Source organism: Mauremys mutica, chromosome 8 (genome assembly GCF_020497125.1).
Source record: "Mauremys mutica isolate MM-2020 ecotype Southern chromosome 8, ASM2049712v1, whole genome shotgun sequence".
NCBI lineage: Eukaryota > Metazoa > Chordata > Testudines > Geoemydidae > Mauremys > Mauremys mutica.
Genome location: NC_059079.1, coordinates 104900636 through 104925678, shown reverse-complemented (window position 1 = coordinate 104925678; position 25043 = coordinate 104900636). Strand labels below are relative to the sequence as shown.

The 25043-nt window shown below is 51.5% G+C and overlaps 1 protein-coding gene across 4 annotated transcripts in view; it reads left to right on the top strand.

Annotated features, from left to right (window-relative positions):
- The window catches only part of TNIP1 (TNFAIP3 interacting protein 1), an 89315-nt gene that overhangs the window by 58040 nt on the left and 6232 nt on the right, over positions 1–25043 (top strand). The gene's annotated exons all lie outside the window — the stretch shown is intronic.

The following is a 25043-nucleotide window of genomic DNA, read 5'->3' as shown; positions in this document are numbered from 1 at the left end:
GAGGGGGATGAAACCAAAGAGCAAGGGGTGGAGGGGAAAGGAGATTAACCACGCACCTGACTGTTACGTAACACACTACGGGCCTGGCTGCAGCGCAGCAGGGCCTGAGCTCCTGGAGATCAGGATCAAAACAATGGAGAAATTCACGGCTGTTATTGTGGCCCAGCCCACGAGTCTCACCCTGGTGATCCCGCTGGAGGTGTCCGAGTACAGCCACTGATCCGTTGTATCTCACACCAAATGGGGCACGAGCAGGGACCACCCAGCATTCCAACGACAATCCCTGCTACTCAGGGGCTAAGCGCCCCGCAAGATGCAGCAGGTGGGTAAGCCAGCCGAGAGGGAATGGGGTGGGTGGGGGACACGGAAGGTGGGTACGTTTGCACGGTAGTGCCAGCGGTTAAAGCACTCACTGGGAGCTCCCACGGGTAGGCGTTAGGGTATAAAATAAAGGCAAATAATCCTGGGAAGGGTTAGAGAACAGCTGGCACCAGCCACTGTCGGAAGGCAGGATACCGAGCTAGATGGACCTTTGGTCTGCCCCAGTACGTATAACTGAATGGGAGAACCAAGGCATTCCAATTCCTGCTGCCCAGGGGAAATCTCTGCCGGAGGTGGCAACTTTTCGGTCTCAATTCCCTGTGTTAGGGCCACTTGATGCTCCTCCAGCTCTAAAGCCAGCCAGAGCCCCTGGGACAGAGTGTCCCTCTGGGGACAGAGTGGCTCCTACACCAGCCCACCTCTCAGCTGTTGGGGGGGGGGGAGGGTGTGGCCAGGGCTCACCCCATCCTTGTTTACTTCTGAGCGGAGAGGAGCAGAAGCAGAGTGGGTGGGGTTGTCCCTGGAGGGCTGGTTGCATTTGGGTTTTGTCGACTGAGAACAGGTGGCATCTGGAGACCGGGGTCTGAAACCCCAGGGTTCAGGGGAGATGGTAGAAATGGCCCCAGCTTGGGGCTCCTTTCCATTTTACAGAATTGTTTGGGTGGGGCTGAGGATTTCATAGGAGGAACGTGGTTCCACTGCTCCTCTGTGTCTCTGTCATCAGGTCACCAGGTCAATCGAGTCAGACCCCCGATGCTGACATGTAGCCCAGTCCCAATGTCTCCACTACACTTCCAGCCACTGCAGTGACTCAGGCAAGCAACCCCCTTGTTCTCCCCCTGGCTCTTTGCCTTCCAGCCCTTGTGCCGCTTCCTGAGCCCGCTCAGCTCTGAACTACTTCTGCTGTGGGGCTCCCAGCCCCCTCCCCACCAGAGGTCAGGAAAGGGGCCAGCTGGCCACTGGGAGACCAGAAAGCCTGATTAGCAGCTGGAACCCATCCGGGCTGCCTCTCTGCAGAGCAGAGGCTTGTGGGTGGGGCCTCGGGAGCAGGTGCTCTAATGGGGGCAGCTGGGGTTAGACTCCTTTCTAGGGAGGAGTTACTGGTGGACTGGCTAATGCAGGCCGGGGTGGGGATCAGGAAGTCCTTTAAGCTGGGCTTGCTCTGCTTGCCCTGGGAGCCTCAGTGCATGAGGAGCCGCTCTCTAGGGAGCTTCGGCAAACACATGCAGACCTTGAACTGGACCTGCCAGGCCCCCAAGAATACACCCTTCACCTCCTCCACCCATGCCTCAGGGCACGGCTGGGAAAACAGAGAAGGGGTCAGAGCGGCTAAGCAGGGAGGTGCAGAGCCAGGAGGGGCTCTGACGGGGAGGACAGTGACAAGGAGTTTGATGTGGTGGAAAATGGGGAGTCAGTGGAGGGAGGTGTCCTGGCTAGAGCGACGGCAACCAAAATGCTCTTACAGCTGTTTTGTCCTGGATGGGGGAGAGGCGAGTGGGGGGCTGCGGAGGCCAAAGAGGAGGCTGCAGGAGGAGATGAGCAGGGCCTGGAGGAGATTTTAGGTGTGTGAGGAGAAAGGGCAGACTGGGGTTAAGAGATGCTCTAAACCGCGGCCCCATGCAGATCCCAGCGCCACCAGGGTAAAGGCAGCAAGGTTTGCAACCAAGAGATGAGGTCATGACCTCTGGCCAAGCACAGTGCAAAGAAAGCCCCCTCAAGCCTCAGCTGCTCCCTGGACAGCACAGGCAGCCAAGGACCCGAGTGCCCCCCAGTTTGGAGAAATCAAAATATTTACCTTGCGTTGGCTCAAAGTTCAGTCTGACTGGTGCTGAAGCGAAGTCCCTGCCAGTGTCCCTGCAGGGGATTGGTGGAGAGCGGTGAGCTGAGTGAGGGGACATTCAGGGGAGCAGTCGAAGCGAGTTCTTGGCCAGGTCACGTAGAACTGGGCAGTGGCGTGGGGGGAGGCAGCGGACAGCAAACACTGGAGAGCAGCTCAGAACTGCAGGACATAAATATGAATCCCTGAACTCATGAAAAACTGAATAGCTTCGGGGTGGCTCCCTCTGCTAGGCCCGGCTGTAGCTGTCTGGGCTACAGAGGAATATTCCCTACTGGGATCCGTGTAGTTCAGGGAGGTGGGCTGAAGCTGCCAGAGAGGGGGTCTGGATTGATCAGAAAGGGGCAATAAAGAGTTGGGATTTTCCTAAGCCCTCAGCTTTGGCCTCACTTACGTATTTCAATAGCACCTAAGAGCCCTGGTCATGGGCCAGGATCCCACTGTGCTAGGCGCTGTACGATGAGCATTTCTGAAAATGCCACCCTGACTGTTGGGCTCCAGCTGATGTCCCTCCCAGGGACTTATCAAAGCCCCGCAGGCACCATCTATGTTCAGCTGACACGGACAGTCCCAGGAAGAGACCGGAGCACTTGTTAATGTGCCTGAGAGTTTGCTGCCCTTTGGGACATGCTAAGCTGGTTAAGCCTTAGTGTCTTTATCAGAAAACAAAATAGCCTTGTTCGCTTAATCCCTGCTGCGGGTGAAGATCCTGGGCCGGTGTGCTGCGGGAGAGGAGGGTTATGCAAGCTGGGACTGGAGGGATTCTGGCTGGAGAAAGCAGTGTGTCAGTGTCTCTGATTTCAGCCAAAGTGCCCTACGCTTTGGAGGATTACATAGCTGGAGATAAGAAGGAGCACCCCAGGTGCCCCTAGATGCTCATTCTACAAACCAATCCTGCCAACATTTAGAAAGGGTAAACAGAGCCACCTGCATAATTATAGGCAGGTCAGCCTGACATTGATCCCAGGTAAAAGAACGGAACAGCTGATACGGGACGTGATTAATAAAGAATTGAAGGAGGGTAACGTAATTAATGCCAATCAACATGGATTTATGGGAAATAGATCCTGTCAACCTAATTTGGTAACATTTTTGATGAGATGACAAGTTTGGCTGATAAAGGTGGAAATGCTGATGTCATATGCTTAAAGAACAGGAGTCCTTGTGGCACCTTAGAGACTAACCAATTTATTTGAGCATAAAGCTTATGCTCAAATAAATTGGCTAGTCTCTAAGGTGCCACAAGGACTCCTGTTCTTTTTGCTGATACGGACTAACACAGCTGCTACTCTGAAACCTGTCATATGCTTAGACGTCTGCTCAACATGTTGAGTAAGAACCTTGAACAATACAAAATAAACACAGCACACATTCAATGGATTCAAAACTGGCTAACTGATCGGTCTCAACAATTAACTGTAAATGGGGAATCATCATCGAGTGAGTATGTTTCTAGTAGGGTCTTGCAGGGACCAATTCTTGGCTCAATGCCATTTAACACTTTTATCAGTGACCTGCTGGAAGAAAACATAAAATCATCACTGATAAAGTTGGCCGCTGACACAAAGGTTGGGGGAGTTACTGGTGGAGAGCAATCTGGATCGCTTGATAAGCTGGGCACAAGCAAACACTCTCCATTTCGATCTGGCTCAATGTGAAGGCGTACATTTAGGAAGAACATACATAGGCCATAAGTAAAGGATGGGGACTTTATCTTGGGAAACGGGGATTCTGAAAAAGACTTTGGGGTCATGGTGCATAATCAGCTGATATGAGCTCCCAGTGGAGCTAATGTGATCCCTGGGTGTTTATATAGGGGAATGTTGAGTAGGAGAAGGAGGTTCAATCCCCTCTGTCTTTGGCACTGGGGTGTGCGCTAATGGAATCCCGTTTCCAGTTCCTGTGTCCACCGCTCAAGAAGGATGTCGATACGTTGGAGAGGGTTCCGAGAATGATTAAAGGGGCTGCTAGGAGTGCGCAATTGCCAAGGAGAGCAGAAGGCCTAGTGCTAACATTGGCTAGTGCTACCCTGCCCCTGTGATAAGGGAGGGGTGTCAGGCTCTCAGCAGAAAACGTTTGCAGTGTGGATGCTTTTGAGGGAAGCCAGACACAGCGGGGGAGCTGGCTGCCATTGGCTCTGCTAGGACTAACGTTCCCCTCGAGTCCTCCCAACAGGCTGCTCACGATCCACTCTGTCCTCCATCAGAACCAGTCTGGGGCTGTGCAATCCTCTGAGCCAGACCCACCCCTGCTCCCACCGCATCCCGCGTAGAACAGGAGCTCCCAGGGCCAGTCCCTGTAGGGTGCCTGTTCCCAGCTGTGGGTGCAGAGGGCTAAATTCCCATCGTGAGACTCCGCTGGCTCTCGCTCTGATGGGGCGGCCCAGAGACGGGCTCTCTGGGCTTGATCAGCTAATCTCTCATCCTGGCCAACAGTAAAAGCCACGCACCCCAGCAACAGCAGGTACCTTCCATAGCTAGCCGAGGACTTGGGAAACCTGCCTGCAACTCCCTGCTCTGCTGCAGACGCCCTGCGGAACATTGGACGAGTCATTTCGTCTCCCTGCGCCTCAGGCAGGACTGTTACAACCCCCGGAGGCTTGTCTCTCCCACGGTCTCCCCTCGGGCAGAATGTGCCCAGGGCTTGGTGGTACCCGCTACCGTCAGCAAGGCTTTAAAAAGAGCAGCCCATTGTCACCGGCTTGGTTTGTTTGTCAGACCCAGGAAAGCAGGGGATCAAAGACGGGCCTGGCCCTCGCCTCTTCCTGAAGTGCAGCCTGGGATTGTTTACAACAGCCCTGGGGCAGCAGAGATAAAAAGAGACAGGGGTTGTGTTGTGTTTGACCATGACCCTGGCACCAGGAGCAGAGCCTGCAGAGATGATAGGGCTAGTGAGATCAACTAATCTCTCACCCATGCCAACAGGAAAAGCCATCCACTCCAACAACAGCATGTACCTTCCTGTCTACAAAGCTTTGATAATCAACTATATCTTCCTGTAATTCCCAAGGAGTCTTCCAAGCCTGAAGGAAAGGCCAGTCTAGTGTGGGCTTCCTCTTCTCCGAGTGAGGTCGGTGCTGATGAAAGATGGGAGCACTGGGAAAAACCAACCCCTTTATCCACAGTAGGGATTCAGCACAGGCCACAGCATTGCGAGCTTCCCCCTGCGCTGCCCCCCACCCCTACCACTGAGCGTCACCCTGCGAGAGGAGAAGCCAGGTCAGCCGCCCTGCCACCCCATTCAGTTCTTGGCCTCTCTTCGGAGGGTGTCAGTGGTTTGTCGTTCTGTGGGTGTGATGTGGCCACCTGCTCAGCAGGACCAGGACCAAGCCCATCGATCTATTCCGGAGAGGCCAGAGAGCCATCAAACAGCACTGACCACGCCCGGTGCGGCTACTGGAGGCCAATCTCCTTTCCATGGCCCAGCAGGCGGCTCCTTTCAACGGTGTGCATGCCTTGCACGACTGACGTGCATTATCCAGTGACTCCTGCGTATGGCTCATAGGAGAAGGAAGCGCACTACACCGCTATTAGCATACCACAAAATCCCCTCCTTACGTACAGGCGCGCTGGGGATCACAGGCGGTCCCCAGGCTCTGGCATAAGTAGCGTATCATATGGCTACTGAGTCGTATGGCAGGTATTGCTGAATCTGCCTCTTCAGCTCTGGGGGAGAGTCATAAGGACAAAGGCAAACCTGTTATCCCAGAATGCGTGATCTTCCAAAGGAGACGTTCATCTGCCGAGTGGTGCCAGGTATAAACTCCCCCCCTCTCATGTGTGTCTGCCCTGATGGGGATGTAAAAACCAAAAGGCTACAGAATGCATCAGTCAGTGCAGGGTGGCTTATGCAGAAGGTGGATCACTCACTCCACCCTTGATTCAAGGCCATGCGCCTCATTCTGCTTCCTCCTTTCTCCCTTCTCCACCAGAGACAGTTCCTGGGAGGATCCCCAACCTGCAAACTCAACCCTGTTGCTTTGCATGGCTTCTGGCCAGGGAATAAGAGACCCAAGGACATGTAGGCGAAAGTGTAAGACCAGTGGCCAGCGGGTCTCAGGGGCATAATACCTGTGTAGCCAACAACGCTGACAAGAGAGAGGCTAGAGGAGGAACTGAATAGCTTGAGAAAATGCACAAGATCCTGCCCAACATCAGCTCATGTATTGTGCTGCTAGCTCATGCAGCGTATTGTTACGCTGGGCAAACAATTCATCTCAGCCCAGGAGCAGCACAAGGAGACTGCAAATAGACAACCGCAGCGATGGCAACTGGCATGACTGTACCCCTGAGATCAGCGGGCACCCAGCAAGCCAGGGCTCATAAACCAACAGCTTTCCCATGGCACTAGTGATATGAATGGAGGGCCCCCTTCTGAGTAACCTCCAGCACAGCAGCAGCCCCTGGGGGCGTGTATTCTTCATCCACCCATTGGGCTCCTCTTCCTCAGGGCAGAGCTGGGCTGCAGGACAGGGAGCTAGAGGGGATAGGTTCCTTGTCCGTCACTATCCCTCTGAGCCTGCAGACACCTGAGGGTTGCGGTTCTGATCACAGAAAACCCAGCCAGACTGCAAAGACGGGCCAGACTCTGGATCCGATGTGTAAGCAAAGGGACCCTCACTCCAAGCTCACCCTCAGGAGCTGGAACCTGGTCAGAGACCAGAGCAGGGCTGCAAGTTTTAAATCTATTGGAGATGGTTGAGCCATTGCAAGAGAGATGCTAACGCTCTCCCAGCTCCCACTGGAAACTGACTCCACTTCCTGGGAGATGGGGAGCTGGAAAAGAACTGTACCACTCCCCCTTCCACTGCACAGCTCCACATGCGACTAACAATGTCAGGGCTGTCTCCTGACACCCTGGCAATCTCGCCTGGCTCCAGGAGTTCCGTATTTAGCACCAGGAGTGTGATAGCTGCTCTGGCAGGCTCCCTTGGCAGCTCCTCTCTGTTTGCTGGGAAGGTTCATAAGGAGAGGGCCGGTGCAGGGACGGAACACACCACCTCCCCATCCAGCTGTGCCTCCTGCCTCGAATGCACCCAACTGGAGATGATTTGACGTTCCCAGCTGGCGTCAGCATGGAGATGGGGATTGCAATGGATGGAAGGGAAGGAGAAGTGCAAGAGAACTGTGCTAGCTCCGTGCATAGTGTGCGGCAGGTAGTGCAGCCCCACTGATGTGCACGAGCCAAACGGGGCATGACAATTATTAAAGGGGTTGGGGTGGGGAGAAGAAACGAGACCAGTGCTGTATGCTCCTCCACCACAAACCCCACCACACACAGCTACAGCAGAAAGCGGCCCCAGGCTCCACCTATGGATCTGCACAGGAGGGCGTGGGTGTCACGATGGGCGGGCGGCATTCTGAAATCAAACACAGTGATCAGTGTCAGGCTGCCGAGGCCCTAATAGCTCCAGGGAAGCGACCGATTAAGCAGGAGGCCTGGCTTGCTGCAGCCCTGCAGACTGCAGCGTTATGTCCAGGCCAGTTGCCCTCACAGTGGTTGTATGTTTGCTGTCTCCGCTGGGCTGGGATGAACAGTGTGAAAGATTGCGGCTCATCCGCCCCGTGTCACAGTACGCGGCGTGAGCTACTGGCACAATATAAGCTGGCCCTGGGCAATCACTTATGCATCCTCCCGAGCTATTCAATCTCGAGACAGATTCCTCCAGCATTCCAGCTGGGGCAATGGGACGAGCTTGTTCTGTCACGTGCAGTTGTCAAGCACTAATCGCTAGCTGTGCTTTCCACGCATGGAGGTGTCTTTCACTTCTGGTTCCCCCCTTCGCTCTCCTCCTCTGTGGGTGGTGACCCCATGCCAGACCCCTATGGCAGCTGAGATACAGCAGAGCTGGCTTGTTCGCTGGTTGCTTATTCTTTGTGACATCTGCAGACGTGGGTGAGAAATACACCGTAGAAGAAACCAGTATGAGTCTGGTTACCGGTGTAGCTCTGTCTTTGCCCCAGCATAGTTCCCCCCTCCCACTTCGCCCCCCACAGAGCTGGGCAGGTGCAGCCCCACAGCAGGTATATGGGGCACCCCACTTCCATTGCATTTTCCCAGGCGTGTGTTTTTACTCCCCAGGGGATGATCAGGATTTTAGTTTATAGCTTGTGCTTGGACAGAGGGACAAAGGAGCACAAAATGCCTCTACTGGCCAGCAGAGAAGCCCTCAACCAGAGCTATGGGTAGGGTGGTAGCTAATCCTTGTCACCTGAGCAGGGAGCTGGTGATGCAGCCAGTGCAAAAGCAGCTGGCAAGGGAGGAAGACCGGCACAGGAGCAACCAGGTATTCATGCAGGAAACCCGCCCAGTGGCCTGGACTAGCAAGCCAGTGGGGGCAGATGGTCCTGGGGCGCGAGGGCTGGGAATGGATGCAGAGGGTCTGGGTGAGATGGAAGAGGAGCGAGTGCCTTGGGCGACAGGATCTGCCCAGTCTGTGTAGAAATGGCAAAGTGAGTCGAGCCGAAGGCTGCGTAGGGCCTAGCTTAGGCCTTGGGAAACCTGCCTGCAACTCCTAGCTCTGCTGCAGACGCCCTGCGGAACATTGGACGAGTCATTTCGTCTCCCTGCGCCTCAGGCAGGACTGTTACAACCCCCGGGGGCTTGTCTCTCCCACGGGCTCCCCTCGGGCAGAATGTGCCCAGGGCTTGGTGGCACCCGCTACCGTCAGCAAGGCTTTAAAAAGAGCAGCCCATTGTCGCCGGCTTGGTTTGTTTGTCAGACCCAGGAAAGCAGGGGATCAAAGACCGGCCTCGCCTCTTCCTGAAGTGCAGCCTGGGATTGTTTACAACAGCCCTGGGCCAGCGGAGATGAAAGGAGACAGGGGCTGTGTTGTGTTTGACCCTGACCCTGGCGCCTGGAGTGGAGCCTGCAGAGATTTTGCAAGGTGTCATGGGGCATTACTGGAAAGCCCTGGAACGGACCTCCATTAAAACTCCCTCGAGAGCCCTGTGCTGCATGCGTGGAGGCCAGGGGCCGAGTGCAAAAGGAGGAACCTGCACTGCAGCTAGCACCTCGGCACCCCAGTCAGAGACCTGGATTCCAGGGTGCTCACGCTGCACAAACGCAGAACACAAAGACCGTCCCTGCATCAAAGAGCTCCCAATCTAAGTCTGAAACAATCAACATTCAATTTTATTCTTTTTAGACCCTCCCAAAGTACCAAATGCACCTATGCTTTGTGGAGCGGAGCAAATGATTCCCAGCAAACAATTTGCCTGAGGAATTTGGCCTCCTTTCCTCTTTGTGAAATATTCCTGAACAGCTACGAGGGCATCTGATGGTGCCTCTGTGAATATAGTCCAGTCACCAGGGCTACGGCTTTCAGAAATCACTATTTGAGCTTTCTGATTGGTCACCTAGTATTGATTCAGGTCTCTGCTTGGAGGCCTCCCAAACCCCCATGGAACTGTCAAGGAGTTTGTAGTACCGAGCAAACCTGCCCCCATCCGAATACACGGGTCACGCTTAAAACTTTACTTCTTATATTTGCAACACCCCCACTTCACGACTGGCAAACGCTGCTGCGTGTGAAACTTGGTTCACGAGAATGGCCCTGGAAAGGAAAATCATCCCCACTACTTGTGCTCAGCCGAACAGAGCCTGCAAACCTTCCGAGGGTCTCCTGTCCCTAGATGTCCGTTCGGTGCAGTCTGTGGCATGGATTCTTTCAGCCCACTTCCTAACTGGAGAAGTGTCTGCAGCAGAAAAAATGACCTCTGTGTTGTATGTAGCTAGGTAGGCACTATGATTTCACTTCCTCTGCACCGCACTTTGCATTTTGAGACGCCCGCTGTCTGCTGAAGGCAGCTGCCCTCTGGGGAGGCAGATCTGGGGCAGCAGGTTAGAGAGAAGAAGACACACCCTGGGTGCTCTCTCCTGGAGTCTTTCATTTTGTTCTACCTTTATTTGATGTTTCCCTGGTACTCCATCAAGAGTCATGCAGGCTGGCAGTTCAGAGCTGCTCTCTCGCTCGGGAGAAGCAGAGCAGCCATCACAGTTGGTACCAATGGGCATCTTCAGCAAAGAGAACAAGGATGGTCAAGGAGACCTGACCTCCCCTCTTCCTTGCGGAGGTGAGACCTCCATAGCAGAATCCAGGGGAGGGGTTGGTGTGGGGAAAGTCTGCCACTAGCTGGAGAAACTGGGGCCTTTAATCTCCAGGCTTTTCATTCAAGCCCTTTTCGCCAGCAACAAAGTAACTGAAAGGAAAGGGAGAAGCCTGCATATTTCCAAAGCGCGCTACCCATTTCTCTAGTGCAGGGGCCATGAGGAGCGCTACGCTGCAACCAGAACAATTTATTTACATGCCAAAGGAGGGTTCTGTGGGTTAGACAAATGTAACCTTCGCCCTTATTTGTCCTTTGATCAGAAGTCAACAGGCTCCATTCCAGTGCCTAGCCCCAGGTTTGTTATTACAGATGCTTGGCTGGGGGGTGGCTTGTGGGAGGTAAACGGGCTTGCGGTCATTCCATTTCCCCTGCTTCTCCAGACAGAGCTGCTCTGTGGTCTTCCTTCATTTCTGGCTGCGGCTAGGGCCTGGAGAAACTCCTTCAACCAGCTGAGTGTCTGTCTGGAATAACAGTGCCCTACTGTCGCCAATGCTCACAATTTTTATCACGAGAGTCGCAATATTGGGTTGTTTTCTGAAAGCCCCAGCTCCTGGATGCATGGGAAGAGAGAATCTCAGCTTTGATTTAAAAAAACCCTACGTTTCCAGCCCTCTTGTTTATGGAGAAAAGCTGGAAAACGTAACCCGAGTGCACCCTGCAGGCTCGGAAACTAAAAGGCAAAGCAACACTGCCCCCCATGTAATGTGCTTTTAAAAAACCCTCAGGATTTTTTGGCCAATTTCATAACTGGGGGGCTGGTTCATGGTTTTTGAACATTTGGGATTGGCAGTGCTGGGGATCATGCAGCTCCCAGCCCAAACATATGAACACTCCCCCCTCTAAGAAAGGTTTTCATAGCTGGTATTTTCATATCAGATTGCTTGAAAAGTCCTTTTTCGGGTTGACTGAAAAACTGCACGCACTTGGCGAGGCCAGGCTGTGCTGCAGTTCACATGGGCTGTACCAAAACTCGCTAGCACCATCTTTAGGCTCTGAGGTGTATTTATCTAAACTCAGCATAAGAAATAGAGATTTGGGATAAGGAGACCTGGGAAGGGATCCCTACTATCAAGCCAAGTGAGACATACACATGCTCCCACTTCTGCACACAAGTTAACGCACCCTCTTGCACTTGTGCAAACTGAAGCTCGCCCTTTTGCAAGTGCATGCGTCTGAAAACACATACGTTACACACGTACATGTACACACGTAGGCAGCTGCATGCTTTTGTATTTGTGCCCTCAGCTCCACCCTTTATGCAGCTGCACTAGGTTGACCAGATGTCCCGATTTTATAGGGACAGTCCCGATATTTGGGGCTTTTTCTTATATAGACACCTATTACCCCACACCCCTGTCCCAATTTTTCACACTTGCTATCTGGTCACCCTAAGCTGCACACAGCTGGTGGCACCCACTCACTTCGACACATATACACTGCAACACACTCCTACATGTGCCACACGTGTCTCTCTGCCACTGCTCAGGACCTTCCAGCTTTCATTGCTGAATTCATTTTCTTCCCTTTTAACCCGCTGGCCACTTTTCGAATCATCTGCTTTGCGGCTGGCTCCTCCGCAGCATTTCAGTTGAACTGGCTCCATCCATTCCCATTCAGGTCAGACATCAGGGCCTAGGCTGCAGGAACTGAGCATCGGGCCAGGAGTCGCTTGTCCTCTGCTTCTGCTGCCAAGTGGGAGGTCTAGTGTCAAGTGGCTTTCTCCTGAGGAAGGAATGGCCTGGCCTGTGCGTCCCAGAGCTTGTGACTCTGAGGGGGAATGGAGCCCCAAACAGCTCCCTACATTGCTTGCCCTGCTTCCAACTCAGAGACCCTCCTATCCTTATTAGCTCATGCAAATGGGGAGAGAGCCCCTGATCTCAAGCTAAATGGCAGACTTTTCTCCTCTCCTGGGTTGGCTCAATGAAGCCATCCCCCCACAACTGGTCTCAATACACCCTCCTAACTGCTCACCTGGCTGCAGTCCTAGCACCAACAGGGGCATCTGCACCCAGAGACACTCAATTAGCTTTGTGAGCTGTCTGGCTCTGCCTGAATACAAGATTCCTGCATGTGCTCCATGAGCCCAGTTACTAGCGCAGGGGTCGGCAACCTTTCAGAAGTGCTGTGCCGAGTCTTCATTTATTCCCTCTGATTTAAGGTTTCGCGTGACAGTCATACATTTGAACGTTTTTAGGAGGTCTCTTTCTATAAGTCTATAATATATAACTAAACTATTGTTGTATGTAAAGTAAATAAGGTTTTTAAAATATTTAAGGAGCTTCATTTAAAATTAAATTAAAATGCAGAGCCCCCCGGATCGGTGGCCAGGACCCAGGCAGCGTGAGTGCCACTGAAAATCAGCTTGCGTGCCGCCTTCGGCACCCGTGCCATAGGTTGCCTACCCCTGTACTAGCGTAAAGATCACAGCAAAGCATGAAATTTTGATGTCTCCCAGGAAGATGATGCCAGAAGTGAGACCAGTCAGCTCTGTGTTCTTGGGGAACCAGGGTGCAGTATCCAGCCTGTCTAACTCATGAGGGACACCCCCCCACACACATGGTCTCTGCTTAAACCAAGATTGATCAGAGGAAACGCTTGCAGAGAGCAGTGAAGGGTGTTGGGAGACACACCTAGACCCCTGCTGACAAGGGTGACAAGATTAAGACATCTCCATTTGCATACAGAATGGAGAGCAGAGACAACTCCCCTAGCCTCATCTGCATGAAAGATGGGACAGGGATTAGCATACAGAATGAAGAACAGAGAACTGCACTGAACTCTGGGACCAGAAAAAGCAGGGAAGCACTGCATCATGGGAATCTCTGCTCCAGATGTTAATGAACCTACACCTGCCTGTGCCCAGCTCAGCAGTTATCAGACCAATTCTAGTAATGAATCCTTGATTGATATCCAAAATACTGAAGCAGCCTAGTTGCATTGTGAGTTCCCTGGAAGAAACCACCACCCATAGGCAAGAGTGATCAACTCCTATTGTCTAGCCTAAAGAAAACCCTTGAGTCATCAGTTTACCTATAAACAAGTGTAGTGTTCTCCCTTGAACCATTGTATTTTCTCTACAAAAATCCCTACTCACCCTCCAGTCAGGGTTCTGATGCTTAGATCCAAACTCTGCATCAGTTCCACTGGAACACCATCTTCTCCAGACTGATTGTGCTGGGGGCTCTGCCTGTCTCCAGCACTCAGGGCCCTGAGCTACCACCATCACCTGGGAACCCCGACCAGTTCAAGCCTCATGGAATGGGTGAGACCCCCCTCTTTCTCTCTCTGTTTTCCTTTCTGCCTTAGGTATTAACCTTTAATAATCAATGTTATATTGGTTTAGCCTCCTTGTGTAGTTATCACTAGTATTCAATAAATAACTTTTATGGTTAAGCTGGTTGCTTCTCTCTCTCTTGCTGAACTTTACCCTTTTGTGTTTTTAGCTTCCTCCATTCACTCTACAGCAACGCTGCTTTTACCTAAGCTAAAGATCCCTGCAGCGCCCAAAATCCTGTGGGGTTTGCTCATCAAGTAGGTTACTGCCAGTACAATTGTGATGTGAGAGTGCGGATAGGGACGTGCTGAATCTGGGATGCATAAAGGTGGCATCTTAAAGTGCTGCTCAATCCAGCCCATTGAGTCCAGAAATATATAAGGGATCAGCTTGAAAGTGCTGATTGACCCGGTCTACTCAGATTTGCTCTGTTAGTTTTGTGTGTGTGTGTGTGTGTGTGTGTGTGTGTGTGTGTGTGTGTGTGTGTGTGTGTGTGTGTTCACCCAGTTCTGGGCTGGAGTAACCCAGGACCTAGGTTCCCTAGGGCTGGGTAGCTCCATTGCATGGGAGAGGACTTGCAGACGGGAGAAGTAGAGCTCCATATGAAAACACACGTGACACAAGCAGCACATTGATAGAATTACAGAACCTCCCACAGAAGAGTAACCCGAATAAATGAGTGTACCCCAAAGTAACGGGCAAATCTGATAACAGAAGGGTGAGGAAAGAATTCCCCGCGCTGATGAGATGAAACTTCCAGAGAAAGGCAAAGCCTCGTGCCAACAATCGCATCTTCTTTCCACGCCAGATCCATTTGGAATCCTTCCAGCTATGCACTCCTCTTCAGTGCTCCTTTGTCTCTTCTTCTGGAAGCTCTATGCATTAGATAGATAGATAGATAGATAGATAGATTCCCCCCCCCCCGCCATGGAGGGAGTAAAATGTGTTTTGAATTCTAGGGCTGATCTGAGCCTTTTCCATTCTTGTAAATGATGAATCCTGGTCTGGAAAGCGCTTTCCTGACTGACCCTCCAGAGGCTGCCAGGCCAATATCTGACCCATTGGAATGCTCTTCACATGCCTCAGCCCAGAACCACCCCCCCATGATGGCACGAATTGTCCCATGGGCAGAATTCTTCCCCTGCACCAAGCCAGCAAGGTGGAGGAGGGAGTACATTATGCAAAAATAATATATTTTAAAGTATTTTAAAAAAAGTCTTGGTGACAGTGTTCTGCCCTGAACAATGGTGCCAGTCTGGAGCAAATCCAATTACGTCAATCCAGTCGCTGAGAGCTGGAGATCATCAACAAAGTACAGGCTGAATTACAGCCACCTGAGAGCTAAAACACATGACTGGAGCATGAGGAGCAACAAGCAATACCTTGGATGGCTGAGCTCGGACAGCACCTGGGTTGTGTCTGACTCTTGCAGCTCGTCGGTGGCCAGCAAAGGCATTTTCTTCATTGGTACAATGCCCACGTGGACGTCACCTCTGCAATTTGTTACCCAGGGCGCTGGTGTCAGTGATCAGACTCTGTGTTACTTCGCCTCCCTCCTTTAGTACCCCTGACGCTAGCCTGCATGCGTTCCCCAACCTGAGGGCTTTGTCATCATGCGTTCCCCAATTGAGGACTTGGTCATCAGTTACCATGATGTGAGCAGGAACCTGGCAGAGGAATAGCCATGGCCTAGAGAGGAAAGCCTGGATGTGCAGCCCATGAAAAAGCCTCACCACATTTTCCTGAGCACAGAAGCCAGGCCAGAGGCCGAGCAGGTGTTCAGTTTTGCAGCTGGAGGCATGCAAGCCAGGAAGCTGTCTTTCCCGAATGCCTACATGTCTTGGAGAACAAGGTTGTACCTTCAAGCTCTCACCAAGATCAAGAGTCGGAGAAACAGTGCTAAATTGCAACAGTGCCGTGCAATTTATTTCAAAGAACAATCTGTACAACTGGCAATATACGATTTATCTAAAGTCCACTTAGCCTCTGAACTTTTGTTCTAGTTGCGCAATAGAAGGCAAAAGAATAATCGCTTACGATGGGTGAGGGACACCAGCTACCTTTGCATCACATCTTGTTGTAAGGACATTATTTACCCAGCTGTCTGACAGCAGCAGTGTTCTCTTCTGGCTTCATAAATCTTCTCTCCTAGCCGAATCACAGCGGGGAATCAAGCGCTCCTGGGATGTTGAGGAGCTGTAATAGGCCAGTCACAGCTTTCCATGCTATGCATGGACATTCTTTAGAGGTTTCACAGGTAGGAAAGAATATTGCTGGTGTCTGAATGGAGAGAAAGGGACGGTGTTTGTGAGATTATATAACAGAGAATGGAGAATCTAAGCAGTGACGGGTCCTGAAAGTAACTGGGTTCATTTTAGCTCCCGTAAGAAAGACTGGCCCAGTGGGTGCTAAACGAGGGGGTGGGAAAGCAGTGGCCAGTTCTATGTCCTGTCTTCTCCTTAATAATTCACTGGGAGATGGAGGAGCGAACCCCAGCATCACGCTGCCCGCCTCAACCAGTCAGCTGTTCTGGCTCAGCCACAGCCTATTTCACGGAGGGCTGCCAGGAGAGCGTTGTGCTTTTCAGGGTAGATTGAAGAGGTGGGGAAGCTCTTGCCACACTGGCCAAGTAGGAGAGAAGGGGACGGTCCAGTATTTAAGCAGCTTGTCTGGGACTCGAGTGATCTGAGTTCAGATCTTCCTACTCTTCCTGTGTGACCTAGGGCAAGTCATTTCGTTTCTCTGTGTCTCCGCTCCCCCCTGTACAACAGGGGTTATAGCTGTCTTTTGCTCTGTACACAACAAAGCATTGTGAAGAAACTGGACCAGCACACGTGGGTCCCAAATAACTGCGTTTGCTAAATATACACAGACAGGCCACGCCTGACTCCAGACACACGGCTGGCCTTTGGCGGCTCCTGAAACACAGAACGTGGTGAGCACCCGTAGAGGGCTCACACGCTATCTAGAGATATACCACCCTATTTCCCGGCCTCACAGGGCCATTGTGAGGATTACAGACCAAACATTAAAGATGGGGAATTGTTCTAACACAACAGTACTGGGGGCCAGCTAAATACCTTAGACAGACCGATATCTGGGGTGATATCCTGCCTACTGCAAACCTCCCATTGACTTCAGTGGCATCAAGAGCCCACCCATTGCTCAGAGTGGGTCCAATCCAACATCTGTTGCCCTGTGAAGCCACTGGAAACATGTGAACCGACAGAACTGATTGGCTGGGGAGCTTGCGTAAGTGCACAGCTGGGGGAAGGGAGGGCCCAGGACTGATCCTGCAGCATTATTCTGCAGCTGTTGCTGATTATTATTTACAGCACCCATACGCATGCCTGGGAGTTGGGCTCTTTGTAGGAATGCTTGTGGCTGTAAAATTGGCCGGATGACCTCCAGCCAGAAGCAGAGAGAACACACCCCCTTTGCTGGGCCTCTCGCAGCTCTCGAGGAAGGAACTCATCTTCTTGCCAGCCCCAAAAGAAGAAAACTCAGCCATCTGGGTGTCGTTCCCAGCCCCGGCACTTCATTTCCCTGAAAGCTGTTCTCGTCTGAGCCGCTTGCTCTGCTGCTCTGCCTGGCAGTGTGACAGAAACACCCTGGCAGAGCCCGGCAGCTCTGGAGGTGGGCACATGGCAGGAGCTTGCTGCCTGTGCTTCCAGAACTACCAGCTGTGTCGCCCTTCTTCACTGCCCTGGCAACGGCTTTTGCCCTCGCCTCCCCCTGCCATCAGCTACTACTCGGTTACAGGCAAAGCCACAGAGCTCTCAAAAGCTTGCACTTCCTGATAGGAGAGGCAATTAGTGCTGACAACTCTCCCAAATGTATTGCATGAGTGGATTCTGGCACCTGCTGCACAAACTTTTGTTCCTGCCTGAGAGCACATACTAATATACAAGCCATACAAGCCTCCAGTTTCTCCCCAAATTTCTAATGAATTAATTGTGTGTGTCTCCGCCAACAATTCCCCGCCCCGCCGCCATCCCCTGCCAACATACATCATTTCTCTCTCACACACCCACCTTGCATATGCACAGTCATGCATACTGCAGTGATGCCTCAGGAGAGCACCCAGTGAGTAAGCAAGACAGACAGCATGCAGGAATCTAGCGACTTAAGCCCTGTGTGTCATGGCCTACTTACGCAATTGTGGGAATTGTCGCTGAGTCAGAGAATCTCACTCATTATCTGGCACTGCTGGGGGTAGTAGATGAAGCAGAAGGGGAATATCAGATGTCTGACACAACTGACTGCTTCTCTTACCTTACACATTTCAATTGACTAGTATTGAATTGACTAGAATGGGGCCAGTCACTCCACAGTTAAGAATGCCACTGAGTTTCCCTCATGCATTTGAAGAAGTAGGCTGTAGCCCACGAAAGCTTATGCTCAAATAAATGTGTTAGTCTCTAAGGTGCCACAAGTACTCCTGTTCTTTTTGTGGATAGAGACTAACACAGCTGCTACTCTGAAACCTGAGTTTCCTTTGTGTATTTTAATCTTTTGTGTAATGATCAATGTGCCAGGTATGGCAGCAAACTCATTCCTCACCACCTCTAAATGTCACCAGACAAATCATTTCAGTGTCTAAAATGGTAGGAGGGATCGATGCCCAGAAAGAATTTTTCTATAAAATTTGAAGTGAATGGCACAAGGGGTTCCTGAATTATGTTACCCTACAAAGATAAATTGTGCCAGCACCTCACAGGATCAGGCCCTTAATTAAGAGTGAGAATGCTATTGGTCTAATCAGGAATATGTAAAATTTGCATACGTGTGTTGTGCATGACCATAAACCACCATGCAATTCAGGTTAGGATAGTCTAGATTTTTTCTGGTCAGTGCTAAAATTGAACTGCTTGCTCTGGATGGATACAATAGGATATTGTGTGGTTTGCTTCAGGCATTGCTCTGGGGATTTGTGTGCTTTGGCTGAGCAATGCAAACTGTATTTCCAGGGCTTTTGACGTTTGGGATTTTTCCTTGGCTCTGACATTCTTGAAAGATAACACACTATAATACTGGCTTATAGAACTCAAAAGAAGTATTGGAACACTGCAGGTAACAACTCCAGCATGACAGGCAGAGCTCATCCTTCCTACTAACCCCCACCTCCCAAATCAGATACAACAACATAACAGACAGCAACTTAACATTAGGATACAGATACAGCGCCATCTATTGGTGAAGGTGCTGCCATTACAATACAGGCCAACCACCGCTATGGGCCTGCAACCTTAGCTTCACCTTAACCAAGCTTTTTGCGTGGGAGTATAAAGAAGGAATGGCTTGGGGTCCAAGGGCTGCTCCATGCAGCAGGGCTTGTCAGGAATTAGATGGAGGGCAACCAGGTCTTCACTTGGCCTGTGTATATTTGTGATGCCCCTGTCCCAGGCTCACTGCCAAGGGATAACAACGTGACATCTGGGGGCGGAGCAAGGTCTACAGTGGGATTTACACAACCGGGGAAAGACGGCCAGTGCTTGTGAGTGGCCCTGCCGTGATAACCAGCACTATAGGAGATGTACAGGAGCCTCATTGAGAGGAGATGGCAGGGACAAGAACCAGCACCGTGCTGTGTGCTCTGCCCGGGGCAGTGATGTCGTGACAAGGGAAAGGGGCGTCCTCGAGAGTGGGGTTTGACGTCGTGGGATGAGACGAGAGTGGTGGGCATGGAGCCTGGTCCTGGACCCCCGCCCTGCGAACCTGCCAGCTAAAAGGGATGCCATTTCCAAGCCATTCACAGAAGAGTCCATTCACCTGCAAGCTCAGGTCACCAGGATTTCCCGCTGTGGAGTCAGGCCTCTCTGGGCAGCCATTTTACCTGGGTATCCTTTGGTGTCGTCCTCGTGCTCAGCCAGCTTTCCCCATGCCCCTACTGGCTGCAGCTACTATCGGGGCATCAGTCCTGTGAGCATTTCCTCAGCCTAATGCTCTGGGACAGGTACCATGTTCCCAGCCTCTCAACTTCAAGGGGTTGTTTTCCCTTTGAGAACGCGCTGTTTTCCCTTTGTGACGCTACCCCCACACAACCTGCAATTCTATGGGTCTCACTGATGCTGAGATTAAATGGGAAAAGAAAGAGCCAGATTAAAACAAAGGAAATGGCCTGTTGCTCTGCAAAAGCTCATCTAGATGGGCACCAGCTGCGTCGTGACAGCAAAAAAGCAAAAGCTTCTGCATCTGGAGTGTTCATCCTCTGCCCCCAGCTCTTTGCTTTCTTAAAGCGCGTCTAAACGAATGCTTCACGTGCAGCCAGTCTAGCCTGTCACGCACTAAGTGCTCGCTGGACCCTGCTGCTGTGCACTAAAAGCTCCCTGGTGTGCTCTGATCTCCTCCCGTTTCAAAGGGATAGAACAAAGTGCACTAGAGAACTGTGAGTGTGCAGCAGCACGGGTCACGTGGACACTCAGTGCGCAGTAGGCGCACGTGGGATAGATTTACACCTCAGCTTGCCATCAGCCAAGTGTTCTTTTAGACGAGCCTTTAGACCCAGCATATCTCAGACCCATTCGCGGATGTCCTGGAGGTAGCGGTCGAGTGGGTGGGGACTGGGTTTTGTTCTTTGCTCTACTGCTAACCTGCAGTGTGACTCTGGGCAAGTCACCTCCCTTCTCTGGTTCCCCTTGCACTCCTTGTCCTGGTTAGATTGTCAGCTCTTTGGGGCACTCTTACCCCATGCTTGTACGGTGCCTGGATCTTGCTTAGGGCCTCTAGGTGCTACAGTGATATAATAAATAACCATAAAATCCTCCTTCCTGCTCTCATGCATTGACTACGTCAGGATTTGGATTGGCCCTAAAATCACGGACCAGAGCCCATCCTCTGGCCATTTGTGGTGCAAAACTCCCAATGAGCTCCAGCGGCGTAAGTTCTGCCTTGAGCGTGGCTGCAGCATCAGGTTTCTTATTAGCAATTGCTGCTGGTCGGAGATATGAAGAATAGCGTCCCACTTTGGTTTCCTTATAGTCTTCTAGGAAATAACCAGCCCTAGACTTGGCATCCTAGGCAGACTGCCGAGGCTTTCCCATTCGGTGACAACATTTCCTGTCCTGAATCCAAACACAAAGTTAAAATATCCCATCTTCGCAAATCAAAAATCTGGGGGGGAAATAAATCAGTTCGGGTCAATCGAAACATTTCATTTCAATAACATCTAAAGGTGTTTTGATTTTGACCTTTGTTAAAGTAGTTTTGAACCGAGAGATGGGAGCATTTGTTTCGAAAATGTCGAACCAGGACATTTGGAACATTTCTAAACTTTTTTTTTTTCAAAACCAGAAATTTGTCCCAAAAAACCCCTTTTTTGTGAAAAGTTTTGGTATAGCCAAATTGGCATTTTCCACCTAATTAAGTTTAGTTTAAAGCCTCCCAACCAGCTCACTTAGCCATCTCTTCACTGTCTGTAGAACTGGAGCTCTTTGGGGAGTGGCGCTGCTGGTATTCATGCACCTGGGGTCATTACCTGAAAGCACAAAGGCCACTGCAGTTGCACGAACTATTTAGACACCTCATTCCCTTGGTTTATGGAGCTCATGAAGCTGCGGCAAGCAAGCCCAGCCACTCCAAGGCTTCATTCTCTATGGCAAAGTGTGTGTGAATTTCAGGTTCATTGCTGACGCAGATTTGGCCCACATGGATGGAAAATGCCGCTTCGTTCTGCTGATAAATACCATGAGAAGAAAGGACCTGGCTTTGACCTCTGGTACTACGCCAATGGCCAGAAAAAGGCCAAATGAGTATTTGCTTACTTTGTGTAATCCTGGAGGGGTCTGAGGCGGGATTGCCAACTCTTTGCTCTAAATCAATCTAAATTTAATCCCCAATTGTCATGCTTAAAAAATGGACCACCCCGTCCATGCCCTCCCTCCGCCAGCCTTTCGGGCTGTGTTTTTCCTATAACAAGCCCCTATTTTCAGGGGGTCGCAGTCACTGTGCTGGAAATATTTGCTCCAGGCCTGAAACTTCACTGCTGTGGGAGCAAATCTTTCTTCTCCACTTAGGAACGTTGACAATACAATATGGCAAACAGGGCGCTGATAAGGGCAGCCCGAGAAATCAGCCCAGGCAGGTGTTTTGTTTGTGCATCTATAAGACCAACCCGACGTTGTTATTCCTAACATGGTGTTTTAGGGACCATCAGCAGAGCCAATGTTGGGGCTAGTTTGGAAACTGCAGGGTCAGCTCGTCTTGTTTGCTAGGCCCAGAATCACATAGCACCAGGACATGTTTCTTTATCAACATGTGGGGAAGGGAGGTCAAAAGCGCTGGATAGGTGATCCAAGTTGAGTCGGTCCAGAACTCCGTCCCTCGCCTCCAGGCTTCTGAGGGCTGGAAGGATTGAAGAGGCAGCATGCTCAGCCTCCGTGGGTATGTCTCCTCTGCTGTTAGCCCGAGCTAGCGCAGCCTTGGTGCAGCATCTCTACTGCAATATGCTACCAGCGTCAGACCCGTGTGACTGCATCCACAATGGTGCTGTACTAGGCAGTGGGCCGGGCTGGATTTCTAGGGGGGTATCCCATGGTTCTTAGCGGTGCATTAAACTGGGCCACTCTACAAATTCATTTGCAGTGTATTGTGGGAGAACCAGCCTGTCCTTCCTGGGCCCCTGGGCAGAAGTGCTCTTATGAGTCTTACTGATATAAAACCATGGCTTTTCCAGAAGGCTGGGGTCAGCTTCTGGTCAACCGGCAGTACCGGAGGGGGCTTTCTTGGAGGGTATCTCTGCTCCAGTGCTGTGGAAGTGTAGCAGACAATGGAGAGATGGGGCGGGTGAAGTAATATCTTTGATTGGCCCAACGTCTGTCAGTGGAAGAGACAAGCTCTTCCTCAGGTCCGTGCCGCTCAAAAGCAGGTCTCTTCCAGCCACAGACGTTGGCCCAGTAATAGATATTACTTCACCCACCTTGTCTCTCTATGGCCTGGGACCAACACAGCCACAACAACACTGCAAATGGCAGAAAATGCTGAAGAAGGGAAAGGTTAGCTAAGAAAGTACAGCCAGGGTGGATAAGCCTGGAGGACTAATAGAACCTGGGTTACCATGCACTCAGCCATGCCGGCTAGCTCAGGGTTCAAACCCCATCAAGCCCAGGCAGGGGCGCTATGGGTAACACCTGGGCTAACTGTAGTGAGGACATGCCCTGTGGGGTAGGGGAGCAATCTCTTATCGCTCTGGAGTGGCCCTGTCTGGCCATTGTTCACAGGCCCCAGAGGAAGCCACGTCCCACCCTCCCTGGTTAGAAGGAGGGAAACCTGCAGGTGGGGCCTCTGATGGGACAGCACGGGGGATAGTGTGGTGGTGGGAGGGTAGATCCCAGAGGAGGTGCTTAGCCACGCTCCCTCCAACAGCGACACATCATGGGGATGTTTCAGTGCGTGGCAGCCTCATTGGGGTCTGCAGGGCTTGCTCTCCGGGAGTCTTTATGGGTTATTGTCTGGCGATTGGGGCAGCATGGCATGCTTGTCAGATAGCTGTGCGTCAGCCTCACTGAGCTGACAGACTGTAGCAATAGTCTGTGCAGGCAAAAGGCTCCCTCGCGCCACTGATACGGGCCCTTACTCTCTCAGAGATCTGGCCATGCATATGGATGTGCTGGAGTAGCTAATATGGGGCGATATGCAGAACTGCACCTCTGTGTCGCATCGGCGGCCCTGTCGGTGCTACAGTTCAAGCCCTGCAAGAAACAAACCCTAATTTATCACATTCCCATCCAGCTGAATCTTCAATATCCATGCAGTGCTTGGGTCTGTGTCAGGGCATTATCTGCAATGCTGTTAGGGTTGCAGGGAAATAACCAGGGGATCCAGTTATGGTTTCTGGCAAAGACAGAGGGATAAAACCCCTGTCAGTTACTCAGCAAGAAACTGGCTTTGTTCCAGAAGAGCAGCATCTGCATTTTGGTGGAAAGGAAGGTTATTTTTACATTAAATAACAGTCCTCCAGATTTGTACTTGTCTTAGACTGAGAAATACGTGCAATTCATTTATACAGGCCTTGCAGTCAGAGGGATAGGCCATCCACAGCTACTTCAGTTGGAGTGGGGATGCTCCTTTGAAAATCTGGCCCGGGGTTGCTTTAAATGTAGTCCCTGAGAAAGGAAAATAATGTTCTTCTGTGGTTTCATGGCTTTTTTCCTATCACTGAGTCCCTCCTTAGCTAACTCACCTGCGTGTTCCATTCTCAGCAAACTGCTGAGCTCCTTGTACGCCACACTGAGCGTACGTTTGCCTTAATTACATATGTTAACCCTTCGCGTAATGAACAATGTGCCGGGCATGGCAGCGACGTCACCTGTCCAATGCTTCGAAGTCCCTTAGAGAAGTGCTGCTGAGAATCACAGAATCATAGAAGCCAGTCGGTCCCCAGCCTGTAGCAGTGCATGGGATTCTTCCGTCCTAAGTGCAGGACTCTGCACTTGTCCTTGTTGAACCTCATCAGATTTCTTTTAGCCCAGTCCTCTAATTTGTCTAGGTCCCTCTGGACCCTATCCCTACCCTCCAGCATATCTACCTCTCCCCCCAGCTTAGTGTCATTCGTGAACTTGCTGAGAGTGCAGTCCATCCCATCATCTAGATCATTAATGAAGTTGTTGAACAAAACCGGCCCCAGGACTGACCCTCGGGGCTCTCCGTTCGATACTGGCTGCCAGCTAGACATGGAGCCATTGATCACTACCCATTGAGCCCGATGATCCAGCCAGCTTTCTATCACCTTAGAGTCCATTCAGAGGCCCGCGCTTTGTGGAAGTAGTCACAAAGGGGGTTAGGTCATGTGGTTTTCTCCTCTTTCTGGGACTAAGTGACTTACACTTACGTTGGCTGCTCTTCTAAGAAAGTCTGAGCCCTCCTGCGGGTTGGCTCAGCTGCCTGGCCTTGGGGACCATGATCAAAGCCCACTGAGGTAAGCGGGAGTTTTTCCATTGGCTTCATTGGGCCATTAAAGTTTAGGTAGTGGAGTGAGAAGAGTTTGAGAGAGGCTGAGGAGGCCTGGGGTGGGACTGAGGGAATATGTGTGTGAGGAGGAATCAGGGGGAAGCTTTGGACCTAGCTAGCAGCCACAGGATAGTCTTAACTGACTCCAGATGTGGCTTTCAGAATGACGTGCCAGGCCTGCTGGAACGAGGCAGAGGGATAATGAAAGGAATATAAGTTGAAGGGAGCCGGAGGAGGGCTGCAAACGAGTTAGTGGCCCAGCAGAGGAGAGGAATTTCCTATTCTTTTTTCCCCAGGAGAATACATTCCTGTGCCTTTTCTAGGCCATCGGCATCAGGAAGCGGATGTGGTTCACAATGAGAAAAGGGCTCAGAGAAAAGCCAGCTAGCCAGAGCCAAACAGAACTCGCCTCTAACACACAACCATCAGCAACACTCGCTGCTCCTCCCCTACTTCCCACACGCCCAAATCCTGACCGACAGCCCCCCGGAGCTCGGCACATCGCTCTGCCCAGTGCACCTCAGTCCTGACCAGCAGCCCCCCGGGCATCTAG